General features: G+C 44.2%; 1 protein-coding gene across 6 annotated transcripts in view; it reads right to left on the reverse strand.

Annotated features, from left to right (window-relative positions):
• Positions 1-18,314, reverse strand: part of UIMC1 (ubiquitin interaction motif containing 1) — a 150,994-nt gene that overhangs the window by 81,376 nt on the left and 51,304 nt on the right. The gene's annotated exons all lie outside the window — the stretch shown is intronic.

Below are 18,314 nucleotides of genomic sequence, written 5' to 3' on the forward strand. Positions count from 1 at the left end.
TTTAAAAAAAGGTTGGTTCACATCAGGTTCTCCTCCACTCTTCATACTCCATCAGGTGCCCCCAGTCTGGAAAAATACGGAAGCAGTGCGCAGAAATGGGAGAACACAATGTTCACCTAGGATAACTGTTACAGGGAGAGACATTCACTGATATTCATAACCTTCATTCAACCATTCCACTTCTTAAAGCTATAAAATTACCGACTCATTCGAATAAATACAAAAACATTCACTCTCCATTAAGAGAAACGTTACCCCTTAGACCTCAGTCCAGAGCCTCTCACCTAGCCAAATTAGTTCTCATACTTTGCACTGACGAGGAGCAATAACCCCAAACATCATGTCTGCAAATTGAGATTCTGATTTGGCGTTTATCCCAAGTTATATTGCAAGACTCGTTAAAGGGTCGTTAATGACTTGTAGGATTGCTGCTTCCAACAGGTGATGCTAGAGAGTTCAAGCTCTCTTCCAATCTGAAGAGGCAATCTGCATATCCAAATACATTGTCATGCAGTCTCGTCAAGTTAGTAGTGCTGGTGCAGATCACATGGCGTTAGCCTTGACTGTTCCCAAAATGGACCAAAAAGGAAAGATGTCGGCACCAATGACCAACAGTGGTTGAGAGAACTTGTCTTCACTTAGACTGTAAGCCTGCGAGCAGGGCCCTCTCTCCTACTGTAACTGTTTAAACGGTCTTATCTGGTACTGAATTTAATACCTATGTCACCGCTTAATTGTAAAGTGTTGCGCAATATGTTGGCGCTATACAAATAAAAATTATTTTTATATTATTCACTGTACATATGTGTTCTGATTAGCGAGCTGTTAGTGTGAGAGACAAAGAAGTGTTGAGATTTGGGACAAAAGTTGAATCTATTTTTTTTCCCTTTTGTAATGAACAATATATACAACATAAAACTACAATATATTGTATATCCTTTACATTATAAGAAGTACTGCTTCACAACAATTACTTTTATCAGTCAAGGAAATCTCAATTCTCCATTTGTGATGTCTATAAATCCTAAGACGAGCACTAGCTTTTACATGTAATGCAGCTGTATTTCAGTTACTACACTGAAAAAGAGAACTTTTTTTTGTCTCGGACAATAAGGTAGAACATCAGTACTGTCCGGTCTCACTCTACAAGAAAATCACATCCAGAAACACCAATAAGCAGTGGAATTAACACTCCATGTAATTGAGGACAAATCAAAACATTGCAATAGTGTGGGGGCTAGAGATGAGCAAATCGATTTGAAGGCCTCCGGTCTGGTGCAGGTCAGTAGTCTGCGGATTTGTAGGACTCTGGTTCAATGCAGGTTAGTAGCCTGCGGATTTCTAGGACTCTGGTCCGATGCAGGTCAGTAGCCTGTGGATTTGTAGAACTCAGGTCTGGTGCAGGTCAGTAGCCTGTGGATTTGTAGGACTCTGGTCCCATGCAGGTCAGTAGCCTGTGGATTTGTAGGACTCTGGTCCCATGCAGGTCAGTACCCTGTGGATTTGTAGGACTCTGGTCCGATGCAGGTCAGTAGCCTGTGGATTTGTAGGACTCCGGTTCGGTGCAGATCAGTAGCCTGTGAATTTGTAGGACTCTGGACCGATGCAGGTCAGTAGCCTGCGGATTTATAGGACTCTGGTCCGTTGTAGGTCAGTAGCCTGTGGATTTGTAGGACTCCGGTCCGATGCAGGTCAGTAGCCTGCAGATTTGTAGGACTCCGGTCCGTTGCAGGTCAGTAGCCTGTGAATTTGAAGGACTCCGGTTCGGTGCAGGTCAGTAGCCTGTGGATTTGTAGGACTCTGGTCCGTTGCAGGTCAGTAGCCTGTGGATTTGTAGGACTCTGGTCCGATGCAGGTCAGTAGCCTGTGTATTTGTAGGACTCTGGTCCAATGCAGGTCAGTAGCCTGTAGTTGCTAGAGGGGAGCTTTGCAAACCACCTCCTACCCACACTGTTCCCGATTTGAAAGCCGGGCATGACTTTCATGACGTTGCACCAGGCTGCTAATCAAAAAGGGTTCTGTGCATGCAGACAGGAGGTGGTTTTCAGAGCTTCCTTTGGGGATATAGATGTGGCCGCTTGACCAGGGTCCTGCAAGTCGGTTTACCTACTTAAAATTTAGAAAGTTAACCACTCCAAATAAGAGACCCCTTCCGGTGAGTTTGTGGATTTAACTGTACTGTAGGGAGTGTCTGAATGGAACAGCAATTTACCACTATGGCCACTGTATGGTGGTAGTAATGGTCTAAAGAGAGTGGACCTTATTAACACTATGGTGGTATTATGTGGAAGCAATATGTGGTTATGGTGTGGCAGCATTATTTGTCCCCTCCCGGGTGGAACTGTTAATAATATATTTAATATCCTAATAACTATAAGAACCTATAACAGAATATTAAAATATAATAATTTTTATTTCCATAGAGTCAACATATTCTGCAATATTTTACATGTACAGACAATACAGAGCAAACACACAATTCAACAGATACCAAGAGGAATGACCCCCACATTCCTCTCACAAAAGGTAAATGGTAAAATGTGCTGTATTGTACTGTAAGAGGGTGGTGCTGTTATGGACAGTAAGGAACACGCTGTCACTTTAAGAGGCTGCACCCCCTTGTCTGGCGTGATGGAATGTTCTGCTTCTCCCCTGCAATAATCGTTGGAATGAACTAGTCTGTGCAGAGTGCAGGTGTGGAGCTGGAGCAGCATGTGTGAGCTGAGGCTGCTTCAGAGAGGACTTTTTGTGCTGATAGCTGAAAGAGAGAAGAACTGTGTCCTGATATAGCTGCAAGAGCCACGAAGATACAGAGAAAGGGATTTACAGTTTCCAGGAGCATCCCTTGTTCCTGTTTGGTGCACCTGTTAGGGCCTAGTGTAGGCTTCAATAGTCAGTACACGGGAGCCGTGTGGCCTGCTTAGTAAAGGCCAGGGAGGTTATACGTAGAGTAGCATCCTCACTTGTTTATTGTTTACATTTGCTTGTTAGACATATTTTGAGTCTGCAATAGTTGTAGCACCGTGCTGTTTTACGGAAAAGTTAAAGTTCATAACTCTTGTAAATTGTCTGTTGCCATTGTATACCCCTGTTTGCATCTTCCTCATTCCCTTCATTCCTTGCCTTCCAATAAATCTACCCTTTGTTGTTTGCACCTCATCTTGTGTACAGTAGTCTTCCTGCACCGTGGTGGTCCCCCGGCCATCGCTTCAGTACGGTCCAGCTATAATATACTAAATAGGGTGTTCATAACGCTACCAGTACACAGGCAAAGATGCTTACCTGTCCAAGGCCTCCATTATAGTCAGCACTGGTTAGCCCGCCATATGGCATCAATAATTGGCTTTGCCAGATGCTCTGCATTTCTGTGTGAACATGCCACATACAGATTATTTGTTTGCACAGGTGCACCAAGCAGCCAATCCCTGATTGTAGGGTGGCTACCTTATCAGTATTATTGCACCTGTGTATTTGCCATCTTAACTTGGGTCCGCTGCACCTTGGATAGTGCAATTGTTTGGAGGCCTTGGACAGGTAAGCATCTTTGCCTGTGTACTTGTGTTTTTTGGCAAGAATAGTGGAGGATTCTCATCTTATGGTGTTTTTTTTGTTCACAATGCTGCATGAATTGGTCACCAGCCAGTATGTGTACAGTATAGACACAAAGGACTATTAAGTGCATGGAGGCTGTGTGAACAGATGCTACAAGGAACCACATTTGGAAGAATATTTTGGAAGCGCAAAACGAGAATGGTTGCACAAGTAAGGTGGGGTGGTAAGCCAGTCAAAACAAATGTATTTTTAGGGCACATTTAAAATTGTGGGTACTGGGAATTAATCAAATTCTCTGGGGTAGTGTACTCCAGAGAATTGACGCAGTACTCGAAAAGTCTTGGAGACGGGAGTGAGAGCTGTTTTTTTTTTTTTTTTTTTTTTTTTATATTATGGAGGATGATAGTCTTAGATCATTAGTGGAAATGAGAGGATAGGTAGGGTGATAGATAGAGATGAGGGAGGAGATATAGTGTGGTGCCGAACTGTGGGCAGCTTTGTGGGTGAGAGTGATAAGTTTATATTGAACTCTGTAGCCAATGGGCAACCAGTGCAATGACTGGCAGAGGGTAGAAGCATCGGTGTAGTGGCTGGAGAGGAATATGATCCAAAACGGATTGAAGAGGGAGAGTTTAGTAAGAGGGAGACGGATTAGTAGAGAGTTGCAGTGGTCCAGATGAAAATGAATAAGAGCAACACTAAGAGTTTTTGAATCAAAGGTAAGAAAAGGTAGATTTCTAGAGATGTTTTTGAGGTTTAGGTGAAGTAGGTGACATGAGAAAGCGAGTGATCGGATGCAGAGAGTGAAGGAAAGATCGAAGTCAAATATAACCCCAAGACAGAGGGCGTGCTGCTGGGGTGGTAATGGTAGAACCACATACAAAAAACAGCAATATTGGGATTGGGAAGGCTAGTAGAAACATAAGGAGTTCCGTTTCTGACAGATTTTAGATAGACTGAGCACATGATGTAAGACAGCAGAAAGACAATCACTGGTATTTTGTAGCAATGCAGGGGTGATATCAGGAGACTATGTGTCATCAGCATAGAGATGGTACTGAAAACCAAATCTGCTGATGGTTTGTCCAACATGTAAAGGTACCTTCACACGAAACGACATCGCTAGCGATCCGTGACGTTGCAGCGTCCTCGCTAGCGATATCGTTTCGTTTGACACGCAGCAGCGATCAGGATCCTGCTGTGATGTCGCTGGTCGCTGAATAAAGTCCAGAACTTTATTTGGTCGTCCGATCGCTGTGTATCGTTGTGTTTGAAAGCAAAAGCAACGATACCCAGCGATGTTTTACACTGGTAACCAGGGTAAACATCGGGTTACCAAGCGCAGGGCCGCGCTTAGTAACCCGATGTTTACCCTGGTTACCAGCGTAAAAGTAAAAAAAACAAACAGTACATGCTCACCTGCGCGTCCCGCAGCGTCTGCTTCCTGACACTTACTGAGCGCCGGCCCTAAAGTGAAAGTGAAAGCACAGCGGTGACGTCACCGCTCTGCTGTTAGGGCCGGAGCTCAGTCAGTGTCAGGAAGCAGACGCTGCGGGACGTGCAGGTGAGCATGTACTGTTTGTTTTTTTTACTTTTACGCTGGTAACCAGGGTAAACATCGGGTTACTAAGCGCGGCCCTGCGCTTAGCAACCCGATGTTTACCCTGGTTACCCGGGGACCTCGGCATCGTTGGTCGCTGGAGAGCGGTCTGTGTGACAGCTCTCCAGCGATCAAACAGCGACGCTGCAGCGATCGGCATCGTTGTCGCTATCGCTGCAGCGTCGCTTCGTGTGAAGGTACCTTAAGGCTATGTGCACACTTTGCGGTGTCCTCTGCGGGTTCTCCCGCAGCGGATTTGATAAATCTGCAGGGCAAAACCGCTGCGGTTATCCCTGCAGATTTATCGCGGTTTGTTCCGCGGTTTCCGCTGCGGGTTTACTCCTATACTATTGATGCTGCATATGCAGCATCAATAGTAATGTTAAAAATAATAAAAACTGGTTATATACTCACCCTCTGACGTCTCGATCTCCTCGGGGCTGCACGCGGCGGTCCGGTTCCAAAGATGCTGTGCCAAGAAGGACCTTCTTGACGTCACGGTCATGTGACCACGACGTCATCTCAGGCCCTGCTCGTACAGCAACTGAGACGGGACGGCCACGTGCAGCGCTGAGAGGTGAGTATATCATTATTTTTTATTTTATTTCTTTTTTTTTTACCCCAAATATGGTTCCCAGGACCTGGAGGAGAGTCTCCTCTCCTCCACCTGGGGTAGCAACCGCACATTATTCGCTTACTTCCCGCATCGTGGGCACAGCCCCATGCGGGAAGTTAGCGGATCAATGCATTTCTATGGGTGCAGAATCGCTGCGATTCTGCACAAAGAAGTGACATGCTGCGGGTTGTAAACCACTGCGTTTCTGCGCGGTTTTTCCCGCAGCATGTGCACAGCGGTTTGCGGTTTCCATAGGGTTTACATGTAAATGTAAACGCTATGGAAACTGCTGCGGACCCGCAGCATCAAAATCGCCGCGGATCCGCGGGAAAACCCGCAAAGTGTGCACATAGCCTAAATCTCACAATTCAAGCACAGTTTTTAGCAGGTATTCCATTCCAAAATCAAAAAGAAATCTCCCTACTATCAACCTTCCATTAGTTACAATGTGTAATCCACAAAGCTGTTCAAACGGTGCAAATTTTCCTGTCTGAGTTTGAAATTAGCATCACAGAAAAAAAATAAGTGTCATTGCGTATTAAAGTGAATTTCTTTTGGAAATCGCAGCAGGTAGCCTCGTGCATTTTAGTCTGACTGAATGAGGTTAACCCTCTACATTTCAGCTTGCAAATCCACAGCAGGAATTGGAATATTAATAGCTTCCACATTATATGATTATTACAGTGGAGGGGGACCATATATGCACTCCTGCCTTCCAGATTTCTAAGCCGCAGTTCGATAGCTTGATAATCGATATTGATAAATATTTTTAATCAATCTGATATTAAAAAAAACAAAAAAAAAAAAACAGCAAAACATTAATATACATTTTGTACAGCCATAATATTGACCCGCAGAAAAAAAGAAAAGCTCACATTTTCAATTCTACCCCAAAAACGTTTTCCAGAGGTGCCACAGCCTTAACTACATCTCTAGCAAAAGTCAAGCCATCTTAAGTTATAGTTTTTGGAAGACAGGGATGAAAAGACATAAGTTAATAAAAGAAGAAAAATAAAAGAAAAATGGTCACGAAGAGAAGGGGTTAACGTGATTACTAGTTGTTTATCTGAACACTGTGGATGCCAAGGAATAAAGAGCAGTATTTCAAGGGGAGAGTGGAAAACAAATAACATTTTGCAGACAAAATTATTACTACATGTAACTTGTATATCACTGTGAAGGTGTGAGAGATGTGTGACAGCAAGGACCCTGCAGCTGTAAATCCCTGGAGACTACAAGCACTTCAGTCTAGGTGTTAAATGGTTACTAGCAAGCTTCACGTTTACGGTATCTATGAGAAATATATCACGATTCCTGGATCTGTTACTTAACCTGTCAATTACCAACTGCTGTGGGGGAAAAAGGAAATCACAATCAACCACTCATCTACCGGACGTATTAGGTGGCCCTGGCTGGACTGAATAATCTTACATGAAGATTTATGCGGGAAGTGCCATGAATACAGCTCTCTTCATGAAGGATTTTGTTGCATCTCTCTGATTTACACAGAGCACCACCCATGTTTAACCCCTTAACCCCAGAGGTATTTTCGGTTTTCGACCCCCTTCTTCCCAGAGCCATAACTTTTTAAATTACCATTGGTTTTACCATGTCGTGTACTAGAAAGCGGGAAAAAAATTCCAAGTGTGATGAAATTGCAAAAAAAAAAAAAAGTGTAGTCTCACACCTGTTTTTTGTTTGTTTTTTTTGCTAGGTTCACTAAATGCTAAAACTGACCTGATGTTATGATTCTCCAGGTCATTACGAGTTAATAGACACCAAACATGTCTAGGTTCTTATTTATCCAAGTCGTGAAAAAAAATTCCAAACTTTAAGAAAAAAAAAATTGTGCCATGTTTCGATACCCGTAGCGTCTCCATTTTGCATGATTTCAAGTTGAGTGAGGGCTTATTTTTGGCACTCCGATATGACGTTTTTAGTGATACCATTTTGGTGCAGAAACTATGTTTTGATCGCCCGTTATTGCATTTCAATGCAGTGTTGCGGCGACCAAAAAAACGTAATTCTGGCACTTTGACTTTTTCTCGCTAAGCAGTTTAGCGATCAGTTTAATCCTTTTTTTTATTGATAGATCGGGCGATTCTGAACGCGGCGATACAAATATGTGCATGTTTGATTTTTATTGTTTTACTTTGAATGGGGTGAAAAGGGAGTGATTTGAAGCCTTATATTTTTACATTTTTTTTTCTTACTTTTGGCATGCTTCAATAGTTTCCATGGGAGACTAGAAGCTGCTCCAAACCAATTGGCTCTGCTACATAGAGGCGATGATCAGATCGCCCTTTATGTAGTAGAATTATTCACTTGCTATGAGCGCCGACCACTGGGTGGCGCTCACAGCAATCCAGCACTGACAACCAAAGAGGTCTCCAGGAGACCTCTGGTTGTCATGCTAATGAACCGGTGAGTGTTTGACAGCGGCATTTAACGGGTTAATAGCCGCGGATGGATCACGATTCCACCCGCGGCTATTCCGGGCACATGTCAGCTGTTTTCAGAAAAACTTTCCATGACAGCCTACTTTCAACTATTGTACATTATCTTTTCAGTTAGCTATTAAAAAGTTATCAACCACTGAGGATTCTCAAATTTTAATATTTCCCAACACAACTAAGTGACTAAAATCATTCCTAGGGTACAAGTATGCCCAGCATTACAACAGCTCTTCAAATACATTATTTATTACATTAGTTGTCTGTTGCTCACAGACAGCGTATGCAATCTGTTCACTCTTCTGTTCGGATTAATCCCTTTTCGAGGAGAAAAATAAAGGAAACCATATAAAGAGCACTGGTAGTCAAGTTACTGGAGACTTCAGGGGCCAATTTCATTGTTTATATAATCATGTAAAGAGAACATTAACAGATATCAATACAATACAAAAGACTGAAGTGGTAAATCTGTAGGCAAGCTGGCTACTTGAGCAATACCTACATTATGACAGATGGCGTCATAATAAAAAACAAGACGGTAAGATAGCAGTTTATGGATAAAACGTCTACGAAGGAGGGACGCGGTAGATGATTCGGTATGCCAGTCTAAAGAAGGCTACTAAAGGGAACCTGTCAGGTCCAAAAATGCTATTTTCCAGCAGATACAGTTATTCAGAAGGTAAATAGTCTAAAAACCCGCAGTGGCCAGACACGGACATGCAGCGCGTCTTTCAATACCGCAGCATGTCAATGTACTGAATGCAGTAAATCTGCACGGTTCAGTGAACACATGCGAATTCACCTGTGTCCAATAGAAGGCAGCACTTTGGACGCAGTGAACATATGCTGCATCCAAAGCGCTGCTACTTCCAGATCGTGGGAACGCACCCTTCCATTGTTCACAGTTTTTACATCCGATGGAGGGCTATACCAGGTCTGCACAGGATACACCTTTTGTTATGTCCTATTGGAAGACAGTCATTGACATGTAATGTGTGGTCCCCGGAGTCCTGCCAGTGGCGGTGTGCGGTCCCCGGAGTCCTGCCAGTGGCGGTGCGCGGTCCCCGGAGTCCTGCCAGTGGCGGTGCGCGGTCCCCGGAGTCCTGCCAGTGGCGGTGCGCGGTCCCCGGAGTCCTGCCAGTGGCGGTGCGCGGTCCCCGGAGTCCTGCTTACCATTACTGTACGTGTCCTGTTGTTAACTTCTCACAATAATAGTCAGGCACAGGAGAAATTAATGTTCTAGCAAAGGGACTAACATTCGGTCCTTCGAAACAACTGGATAAAGCTCAGGTTTGTAGCGATATCAAGGAATTTGGCTCAAAGAATTCTTTCATAATCATACAGATATCACATCACAAGAAAATATGAGCTGTACATCAAAAAAGAAAAAGAGGACAAACTGGACCCTGCAACCTGGGCACAACGAAACTCTGGATCACTTACATAGACTGTTTCCGTAAAAAAGTTAAATCTGACATTTTGGACAAACACCATAAAGTGCCGCACAATATGAGTAAGGAGGAAAGCCATACAACATTATCATCATCAAACCAGGAGACAAAGGAGCTGTAGTCATCATGAACATGTCAGATTACATCCAGAAAGCACACAGACCACTCTTGGATAGAATATACTACACTCTACTTCAGGAAAATCCCACCAGAAAAAAAACACAGAAGAACTAACACATATCATCAATAGGTTTGATTCTACTTCATCTTCACTAATGGAACTAATACCAGACAATCCTTACACAGGTACTTTCTGCATGTTACCTAAAATGCATAAAGAAGTAATCCTGGGAGGCCTATCATCTCTGGTATTGGGACATTAACTAAGAATATCTCAGGCTGGGTGGAGAACATTTTGAGACCCTTAGGCTTCTTTCACACTTCCGTCGTTCGGGGTGCGTCACAATGCAGTGAAGTGACGTATTGACGGATGTTTTGAAAATAAGGGACAACGTGTTCAACACATCCAGTGTTATGACGGGAGAGAAAAGACGGAAGTGTGAAAGAGGCCTTAGTGAGAAGGACACCACGGATATTCTGTGCAAATTGTCAGCGCTGGGCCCACTTCTGGAGGACACAATACTAGCCACCATGGATGTAGAATCTCTCTATTCTAATATTCTTCAGGACGATGGAATTGCAACATGCAAATAATTCCTTCAAAAAACAATCTAGCCACAGAACCCACACTGCAATTTATCAGGTTTGTGCTCCACAACTAATTTTCCTTTGGGAACAATTTATACCAACAGTGTATGGGCAGCGATATTGGACGCAAAATGTCCCCACAGTATGCTAACCTATTTATGGCGAAACTAGGAGGAGGAGTTTTTGTTATGCACAAAGCAAGAAACAAAGCTATGACTGCACAGCTGCTGCTGGACCACAAACAGTTAACAGTCACTACGACGCTGAACCAGGATCCAGGGTCACGGTCGAGGTGCTCGCAGGAATGAAGATGAACAAGCAGCAATGAACAGAAGAATGCGGCACACTCACCGATCCAGATGCAACGCTTTATTGAAGATTCTTATAGAGACATCTCAGACACGGTCCGGGACGGTGAAACAGGAAGGAGGTGAGCAGGATGTGACGACGGCCGTTTCGCGCTTACATCAGCGCTTCAACGGGTCACGTTGAAGCGCTGACGTAAGCTCGAAACGGCCGTCGTCACATCCTGCTCACCTCCTTCCTGTTTCACCGTCCCGGACCGTGTCTGAGATGTCTGTATAAGAATCTTCAATAAAGCGTTGCATCTGGATCGGTGAGTGTGCCGCATTCTGGAGTTTTTGTTATCTTGCTCTGTTAAACCTCTTGCATACCTCTGCTACATTGATGATCTGCTAATAATATGGACAGACTCAAAAGATAATCTGCTTACCTTCCACAATAACGTCAACAAGTTCCACCCAACCATCAAGCTCACCCTCAACTTCTTCAAAGTACCAAATATATTTTCTTGACAAGACCATATACATCAAGGACAACGCCATACAAACATCAATTTCCCATAAGCCCACAGGACGTCCGGCTTATCTTAGATGGAACAGCTTTCATCCCAGACGAACAAAAAAAATCCATCATCTACAGTCAAGCTCTGAGGTATATTCGGATCTGTTCAGACAGTAAAGACAGGGAACTTCAATGCTATCACTGAGAAATACGTTCCTACAACAAGGATACCATCCACTGGTAATAGATGAACAGACCCACAGGGCTACAAGGATCCAAGAAGCAAAGTCTTGGATTAGACTGAGGGACGACAACAACAGGGTGCCTCTTGTGGTTACATACAACCCCCACATGAGGGATCTCCAATCCATATTACACAGAGACCACAAACTGAAAGAAATATTCCCAAAACTACCACTTCTCTCCTACAAACAGCCCCCTAACTTAAGGAATCTCCTGGTCAGAAGTGTCTTCTAATCTCCATCAGTAATGGGCACATTACCTGGTAAGGCTATGTGCACACACTGCGTTTTTGATGCAGGTTTGTGGCATTTTTTCCAGGCAGAAATAGGGCAAAAATTCTATAAAATCCTTATGTAAGCTAATTCAATCACAATCCTGAAGTATTGTGCACATGATCAGTTAATTTCCTTAGGTGAAAGCAGGTATAAAAATGTTTGCGGATTTGCTGAATTTTTGTTTTGCCTTTTACCTGCTTACTATGGTGTTTCCCACGCTATCATCTGTGTGACAGCCTGGGAAACACCAGTACAGAGGTTCTTATCGGCAGTAACACTACCACCGATGGTAAGACCGTTGGTCAGAGCGCTGCGGGATCATGCTGTCACATGTCCACATCACCTCACAGCTGTGACTGCGACCTGCGGTAACGCTACCACCGGTAAAAGACCACTGGTCAGAGCGCTGCGGGATCATGCTGTCACGTCAGCGTAACCCCGCAGCTGTAACTGCAACCCGCAGCGGTGACCGGCGGTAAAAAGCTTACCGCAGGTCAGGAGGCATGGCCTGATGGGACTTCGGCTCCCATCGGGCTATGTCTGCTGTCACTGATGTCAGTGACAGCAGGTGCCGCTGATGGGAGAAGTAGTCTCATCTGCCAGTGCCTGTGCTCACAGTTGAAAAATAAAATAGTTAAAGGGAACCTGTCACCCCGTTTTTTCAGTATGAGATAAAAATACTGTTAAATAGGGCCTGAGCTGTGCTTTACAATAGTGTATTTTTTGTCCCCTGAAACCCCACCTATGCTGTCGAAATACCTTACAAAAGTCACCGTTTTCACCTGTCAATCACGCTGGTCTGGTCAAAAGGGCGTGGTGAAATGGCTGTTTCTCCCCCACCTCTTGCTTATCTTCCCGGCGTTGGCGTAGTGGTTCGCGCATGCGCAGCAGCCGAATGCACTGCGCAACGGCCGAAAGAGCGCGATCTGTGCTATTCCCCTGGTTATCGGTGGGGGCGGCCATCTTCCTGAGGCCGCGCATACGCAGATGGAGTGCTCTGCTTCCCGGGGCTTCAGGAAAATGGCCGCGGGATGCCGCGCGTGCGCAAACGGAGATCACGGCGGCCATTTTCCTGAAGCCGAGATGCGAACTCGGCCGATACCCCATATGTGGGGGTAAACCACTGTTTGGGCGCATGGCAGAGCTCGGAAGCGAAGGAGCGCCATTTGACTTTTCAATGCAAAATTGACAGGAATTGAGATGGCACACCATCTTGCTTTTGGCGAGCCACTGATGTGCCTTAACATTGAAACCCCCCACAAGTGACACCATTTTGTAAAGTACACCCCCTAAGGAACTTATCTAAATGTGTGGTGAGCACTTTGACCCATTAAGTGATTCACAGAAGTTTATAATGCAGAGCCGTAAAAATAAAAAATCATATTTTTTCACAAAAATGATCTTTTCGCCCCCAATTTTTTATTTTCCCAAGGGTAAGAGAAGAAATTGGACGCCAAAAGTTGTTGTACAAATTGTCCTGAGTACGCTGATGTCCCATATGTGGGGGTAAACCACTGTTTGGGCACATGGGAGAGCTTGGAAGGGAAGGAGCGCCGTTTGACTTTTCAATGCAAAATTGACAGGAATTGAGATGGGACGCCATGTTGCGTTTGGAGAGCCCCTGATGTGTCTAAACATTGAAACCACCCAAAAGTGACACCATTTTGGAAAGTAGACCCCCTAAGGAACTTATCTAGATGTGTTGTGAGAGCTTTGAACCCCCAAGTGTTTAACTACAGTTTATAACGCAGAGCCGTGAAAATATTTTTTATTCCACAAAAATTATTTTTTAGCCCCCAGTTTTGTATTTTTCCAAGAATAACAGTTGAAATTAGACCCCAAAAGTTGTTGTCCAATTAGTCCTGAGTACGCTGATACCCCATATGTGGGGGGGAACCACCGTTTGAGCGCATGGCAGAGCTCGGAAGGGAAGGAGCGTCATTTGGAATGCAGACTTAGATGGATTGGTCTGCAGGCGTCACATTGCATTTGCAGAGCCCCTAATGTACCTAAACAGTAGAAAACCCCCACAAGTGACCCCATATTGGAAACTAGACCCCCCAAGGAACTTATCTAGATGTGTTGTGAGAACTTTGAACCCCCAAGTGTTTCACTATAGTTTATAACGCAGAGCCATAAAAAAAAAAAAATCTTTTTTTTTTCCACAAAAATTATATTTTAGCCCCCAGTTTTGTATTTTCCCAAGGGTAACAGGAGAAATTGGACCCCAAAAGTTGTTGTCCAATGTGTCCTGAGTACGCTGATACCCCATATGTTGGGGTACACCCCTGTTTGGGCGCACGGGAGAGCTCGGAAGGGAAGGAGCACTGTTTTACTTTTTCAACGCCATGTCGCGTTTGGAGAGCCCCTGATGTGCCTAAACAGTGGAAACCCCCCAATTATAACTGAAACCCTAATCCAAACACAGCCCTAACCTTAATCCACGGTAACCCTAACCACACCCCTAACCCTGACAAACCCCTAACCCTAATCCCAACCGTAAATGTAATCCAAACCCTAACCCAAACTTTAGCCCCAACCCTAACTGTAGCCTTAACCCTAGCCCCAACCCTAACCCTAGCCCTAATGGGAAAATGGAATTAAATACATTTTTTTAATTTATTAATTTTTCGCTAACTAAGGGGGTGATGAAGGGGGGTTTAATTTACTTTTATAGCGGGTTTTTTAGCAGATTTTTATGACTGGCAGCCGTCACACACTGAAAGATGCTTTTTATTGCAAAAATTTTTTTATTTGCGTTACCACATTTTGAGAGCTATAATTTTTCCATATTTTGGTCCACAGAGTCATGTGAGGCATTGTTTTTTGCGGGACGAGTTGACGTTTTTTTTGTTGACATTTTCAGGCATGTGACATTTTTGATCGCTTTTTATTCAGATTTTAGTGAGGCAGAATGACCAAAAACCAGCTATTCATGAATTTCTTTTGGGGGAGGCGTTTATACCATTCCGCATTTGGTAAAATGGATAAAGCAGTTTTATTCTTCGGGTCAGTACGATTACAGCGATACCTCATTTATATCATTTTTTTATGTTTTGCCGCTTTTATACGATAAAAACTATTTTATAGAAAAAATAATTATTTTTGCATCGCTTTATTTTGAGGACTATAACTTTTTTATTTTTTCTTTGATGACGCTGTATGGCGGCTCGTTTTTTGCGGGACAAGATGATGTTTTCAGCGGTACCATGGTTATTTATATCCGTCTTTTTGATCGCGTGTTACTCCACTTTTTGTTTGGCGGTATGATAATAAAGCGTTGTTTTTAGCCTCGGGGTTTTTTTTTTTTTTTACGGTGTTCACTGAAGGGGTTAACTAGTGGGACAGTTTTATAGGTCGGGTGGCTACGGACGCGGCGATACTAAATATGTGTACTTTTCTTTATCTAAATAAAACAAAAAAACAATAAATGTATTTTATAAGAACAATATATATATTATTATTATTATTTTTTATTTTTTTTTGGGGGGGGGGGGGATTTTTTTTTAAACATTTTTACTTTGCCCCGGGGGGGGGGGGGGGGGGGGGGGAATCACAGTAAAGTGCACTTTGCTGTGCACTGTGTCAGATCGGTGATCTGACGTGCACAGCTCCTAGAGGCTTCCCGGCGCCTGCTCTGAGCAGGCGCAGTGAAGCCACCTCCCTGCAGGACCCGGATGCCTCGCCCATCTTGGATCCGGGCCTGCTGCAGGGAGGAGAAGGTAAGAGACCCGCGGAGCAACGCGATCACATCGCGTTGCTCCGGGGGTCTCAGGGAAGCACGCAGATGCTTCCCTATACCGCCGGAACACTGCGATCATGTTTGATCGCAGTGTGCCGGGGGTTAATGTGCCGGGGGTGGTCCGTGACCGCTCCTGGCACATAGTGCCGGATGTCAGCTGTGATAATCAGCTAACACCCTGCCGCGATCGGCCGCGCTCCCCCCGTGAGCGCGGCCGATCGCATATGACGTACTATCCCGTCGGTGGTCATACGGGCCCACCCCACCTCGACGGGATAGTACATCTAATGTCAGAAAGGGGTTAATTTATTTGTAATCTTGCCTGTGTGCTCTAAAGCTTGCAAACATATTTTTATTCTGGTTAGCCGATAAAGGTATCACTCCGAGAATGCTTTTGTCATCGTTGGGCATAAAAAGTATTTACATTGATTTTTCTGGCTAACATGGTACCACAGAAAAAAAAAACACCAAAATTGAGCTTGGTTCAAGGTGGTATACATGCAGAATATAAACGCATGTTCACATTGGCTATGCAAATGCCAAAGCAAAAGTGCATTTAGCTAACACAGGGCTCTTAGTAATACTGTTTTTGATCAAAAAATAGCATAAAAGCCATCCCAATGTCGACAAGGTGACCCTGATCGGGACGGTCCTACGCTGTCTAATATTAAAAACCTTACCATGTGTCAGAGCTGACCTCAGTGTGTGAATAAGGGCAGACATGGTACCACAATATTATTTGTTACTGTACATCATGTGCTTACAGAGAAAAGTGTAAATCAAAGGCACAGAATGAGGAGAGCCTTCAGCTCATGAATTTGGAGGACTCCTGGGCTTGTGCACAGCAGTAAGAGGACTCCTGGCCTCACAAGCACTAAGTTATGCGGAAGTCAGATATGGCAGTATAAGCATCACAGGCACATTTAGGATACACTGAAACAGTACAACACTGCCACCTTCTGTTCCCATAGAAAGCAACTCACAAAAACAAAAGTAGTCTGTCCAGTCCAGCTATCTAAATTAAGAAAATACAGCGGATTAAAAAAAAAGATATTATAACATCTTTGCTAATTATTTTCTTCAATTCTGTGAATTTACTGTAAAAAGGGAAATAACACAGATGTTAGGGTTTTTATTTTCTTTCTTTATAATGCACGAATGTATTGGATTATGTAACGTATTGGAAGGGCTCAAGTACAAACTCCAACAGAGGAGAACAATAAATTTAAATAAAACCCTTCTTAAACCTTATTAATGTAAGATTAATAAGGTGCAGGGTAGCAGCATACACAGGGCTTGAAATGTAGAAACGCAGAGTGTATGCTGCTGAGTAAATGCATAAGCCACTTACATGGCTGGAAGTGACGCCTAGGAATCTGAAAGCCCTCCCAGACACATTACAGTCTGCTGAACCCCTTGATTTTAGCAGAATCAGATATTTATCTGATGTGTATGGCAGCCTCCTAAGTCTCCCTCAACAGATGTCAAGGTAGAGATGATCAGGCATTGGAAAGTCACCCCTCTAATCCTTTTGCTTTCGGGGAGAAAAGCCTCTGCCAGATTCGTCCAGCAGCACCTTTCTCCTCTCTTCCGATGAAGACACATGAAAGCTTGGCCAAGCTGAGCACTTCTGTATATGGCTGAGTCAGGCTAGATAATTTCTACCAAGTAACATGGAGAAGGAATGATAGATATACAGTAGAACAGGCAGCAATTTATAAAGCAGATGGAACTGGATACATATAGTTTTAAGGGAGAAGATTCATGAGGACTCATATTCATTCATTTAATGAGGGCACGTCACATTGAAAATTATGTCTGATGATCGCCGGCAGCATGCTATAGAAGAGCCCAATAGACTAAAGCATAGGTTTGTGGGAAGAGAGTCAGTAGAACTGATATTATATTAAATGGAGTCCGTCACCCCCACACACCAGTGCACCAGCGGCATTTAAACAGTGCTTGCTCGGGGTAGCAAGCACTGTCAATCAGAAGCGAAAAGACCAATATACAAATGAAAACACGTAACGGTGCACCAAACCCTTGGCCATGCCAAGGGTGCACTGTACCCTCATTTGCATAGACATTAAAAGTTATTTTCTCAGGCACGGTACCAGTAACCAGTACAGATTTAGTATCGTTGTTATAAGGGCCAAGTGCTTTACATAACTGTATAACCCATTTAAAATGCATTTTGGAGGTGATGAACTCCTTTTAAAAGGAAAACCATCATCAGAAAATGACCTATGGTTTAAATTTGTTCTGATATACACAATGTCACGCACAGTGTCGGACACACTACGTGGAACACAGAGGGATAAGGAAAGGGGAACCAAACACTAGGGAAGGGGGGAGTGGGGACTCCTAGACCGATCTAACGTCACCCTGTCTGTCCTATCATCCCTATATAGGTTCTGCACCTATTGCCAAGCATGAATCTTAGGCTACGTTCACATTTGCGTTGTGCGCCGCAGCGTCGGCAACGCACAACGCAAACAAAAACGCAGCAAAACGCATGCACAACGCTGCGTTTTGCGCCGCATGCGTCCTTTTTTTGATTGATTTTGGACGCAGCAAAAATGCAACTTGCTGCGTCCTCTGCGCCCGGACACGTGCGCCGCAGTGACGCATGCGGCGCAAAACGCAAGTGCGACGCATGTCCATGCGCCCCCATGTTAAATATAGGGGCGCATGACGCATGCGGCGACGCTGCGGCGCCCGACGCTGCGGCGCAGACCGCAAATGTGAACGTAGACTAATCCCTGCCTGACCTTGGCAATAAGTCCTGCCCCGGGAGGACAGGATGAGCGCTAGTCAATCCTCATTACGGTCGGCGGACGGCACGACACAGAAGGGGATAGTAAAGACGT

The sequence above is a fragment of the Ranitomeya variabilis genome, chromosome 5 (genome assembly GCF_051348905.1).
Source record: "Ranitomeya variabilis isolate aRanVar5 chromosome 5, aRanVar5.hap1, whole genome shotgun sequence".
In the NCBI taxonomy this organism is placed as follows: Eukaryota; Metazoa; Chordata; class Amphibia; order Anura; family Dendrobatidae; genus Ranitomeya; species Ranitomeya variabilis.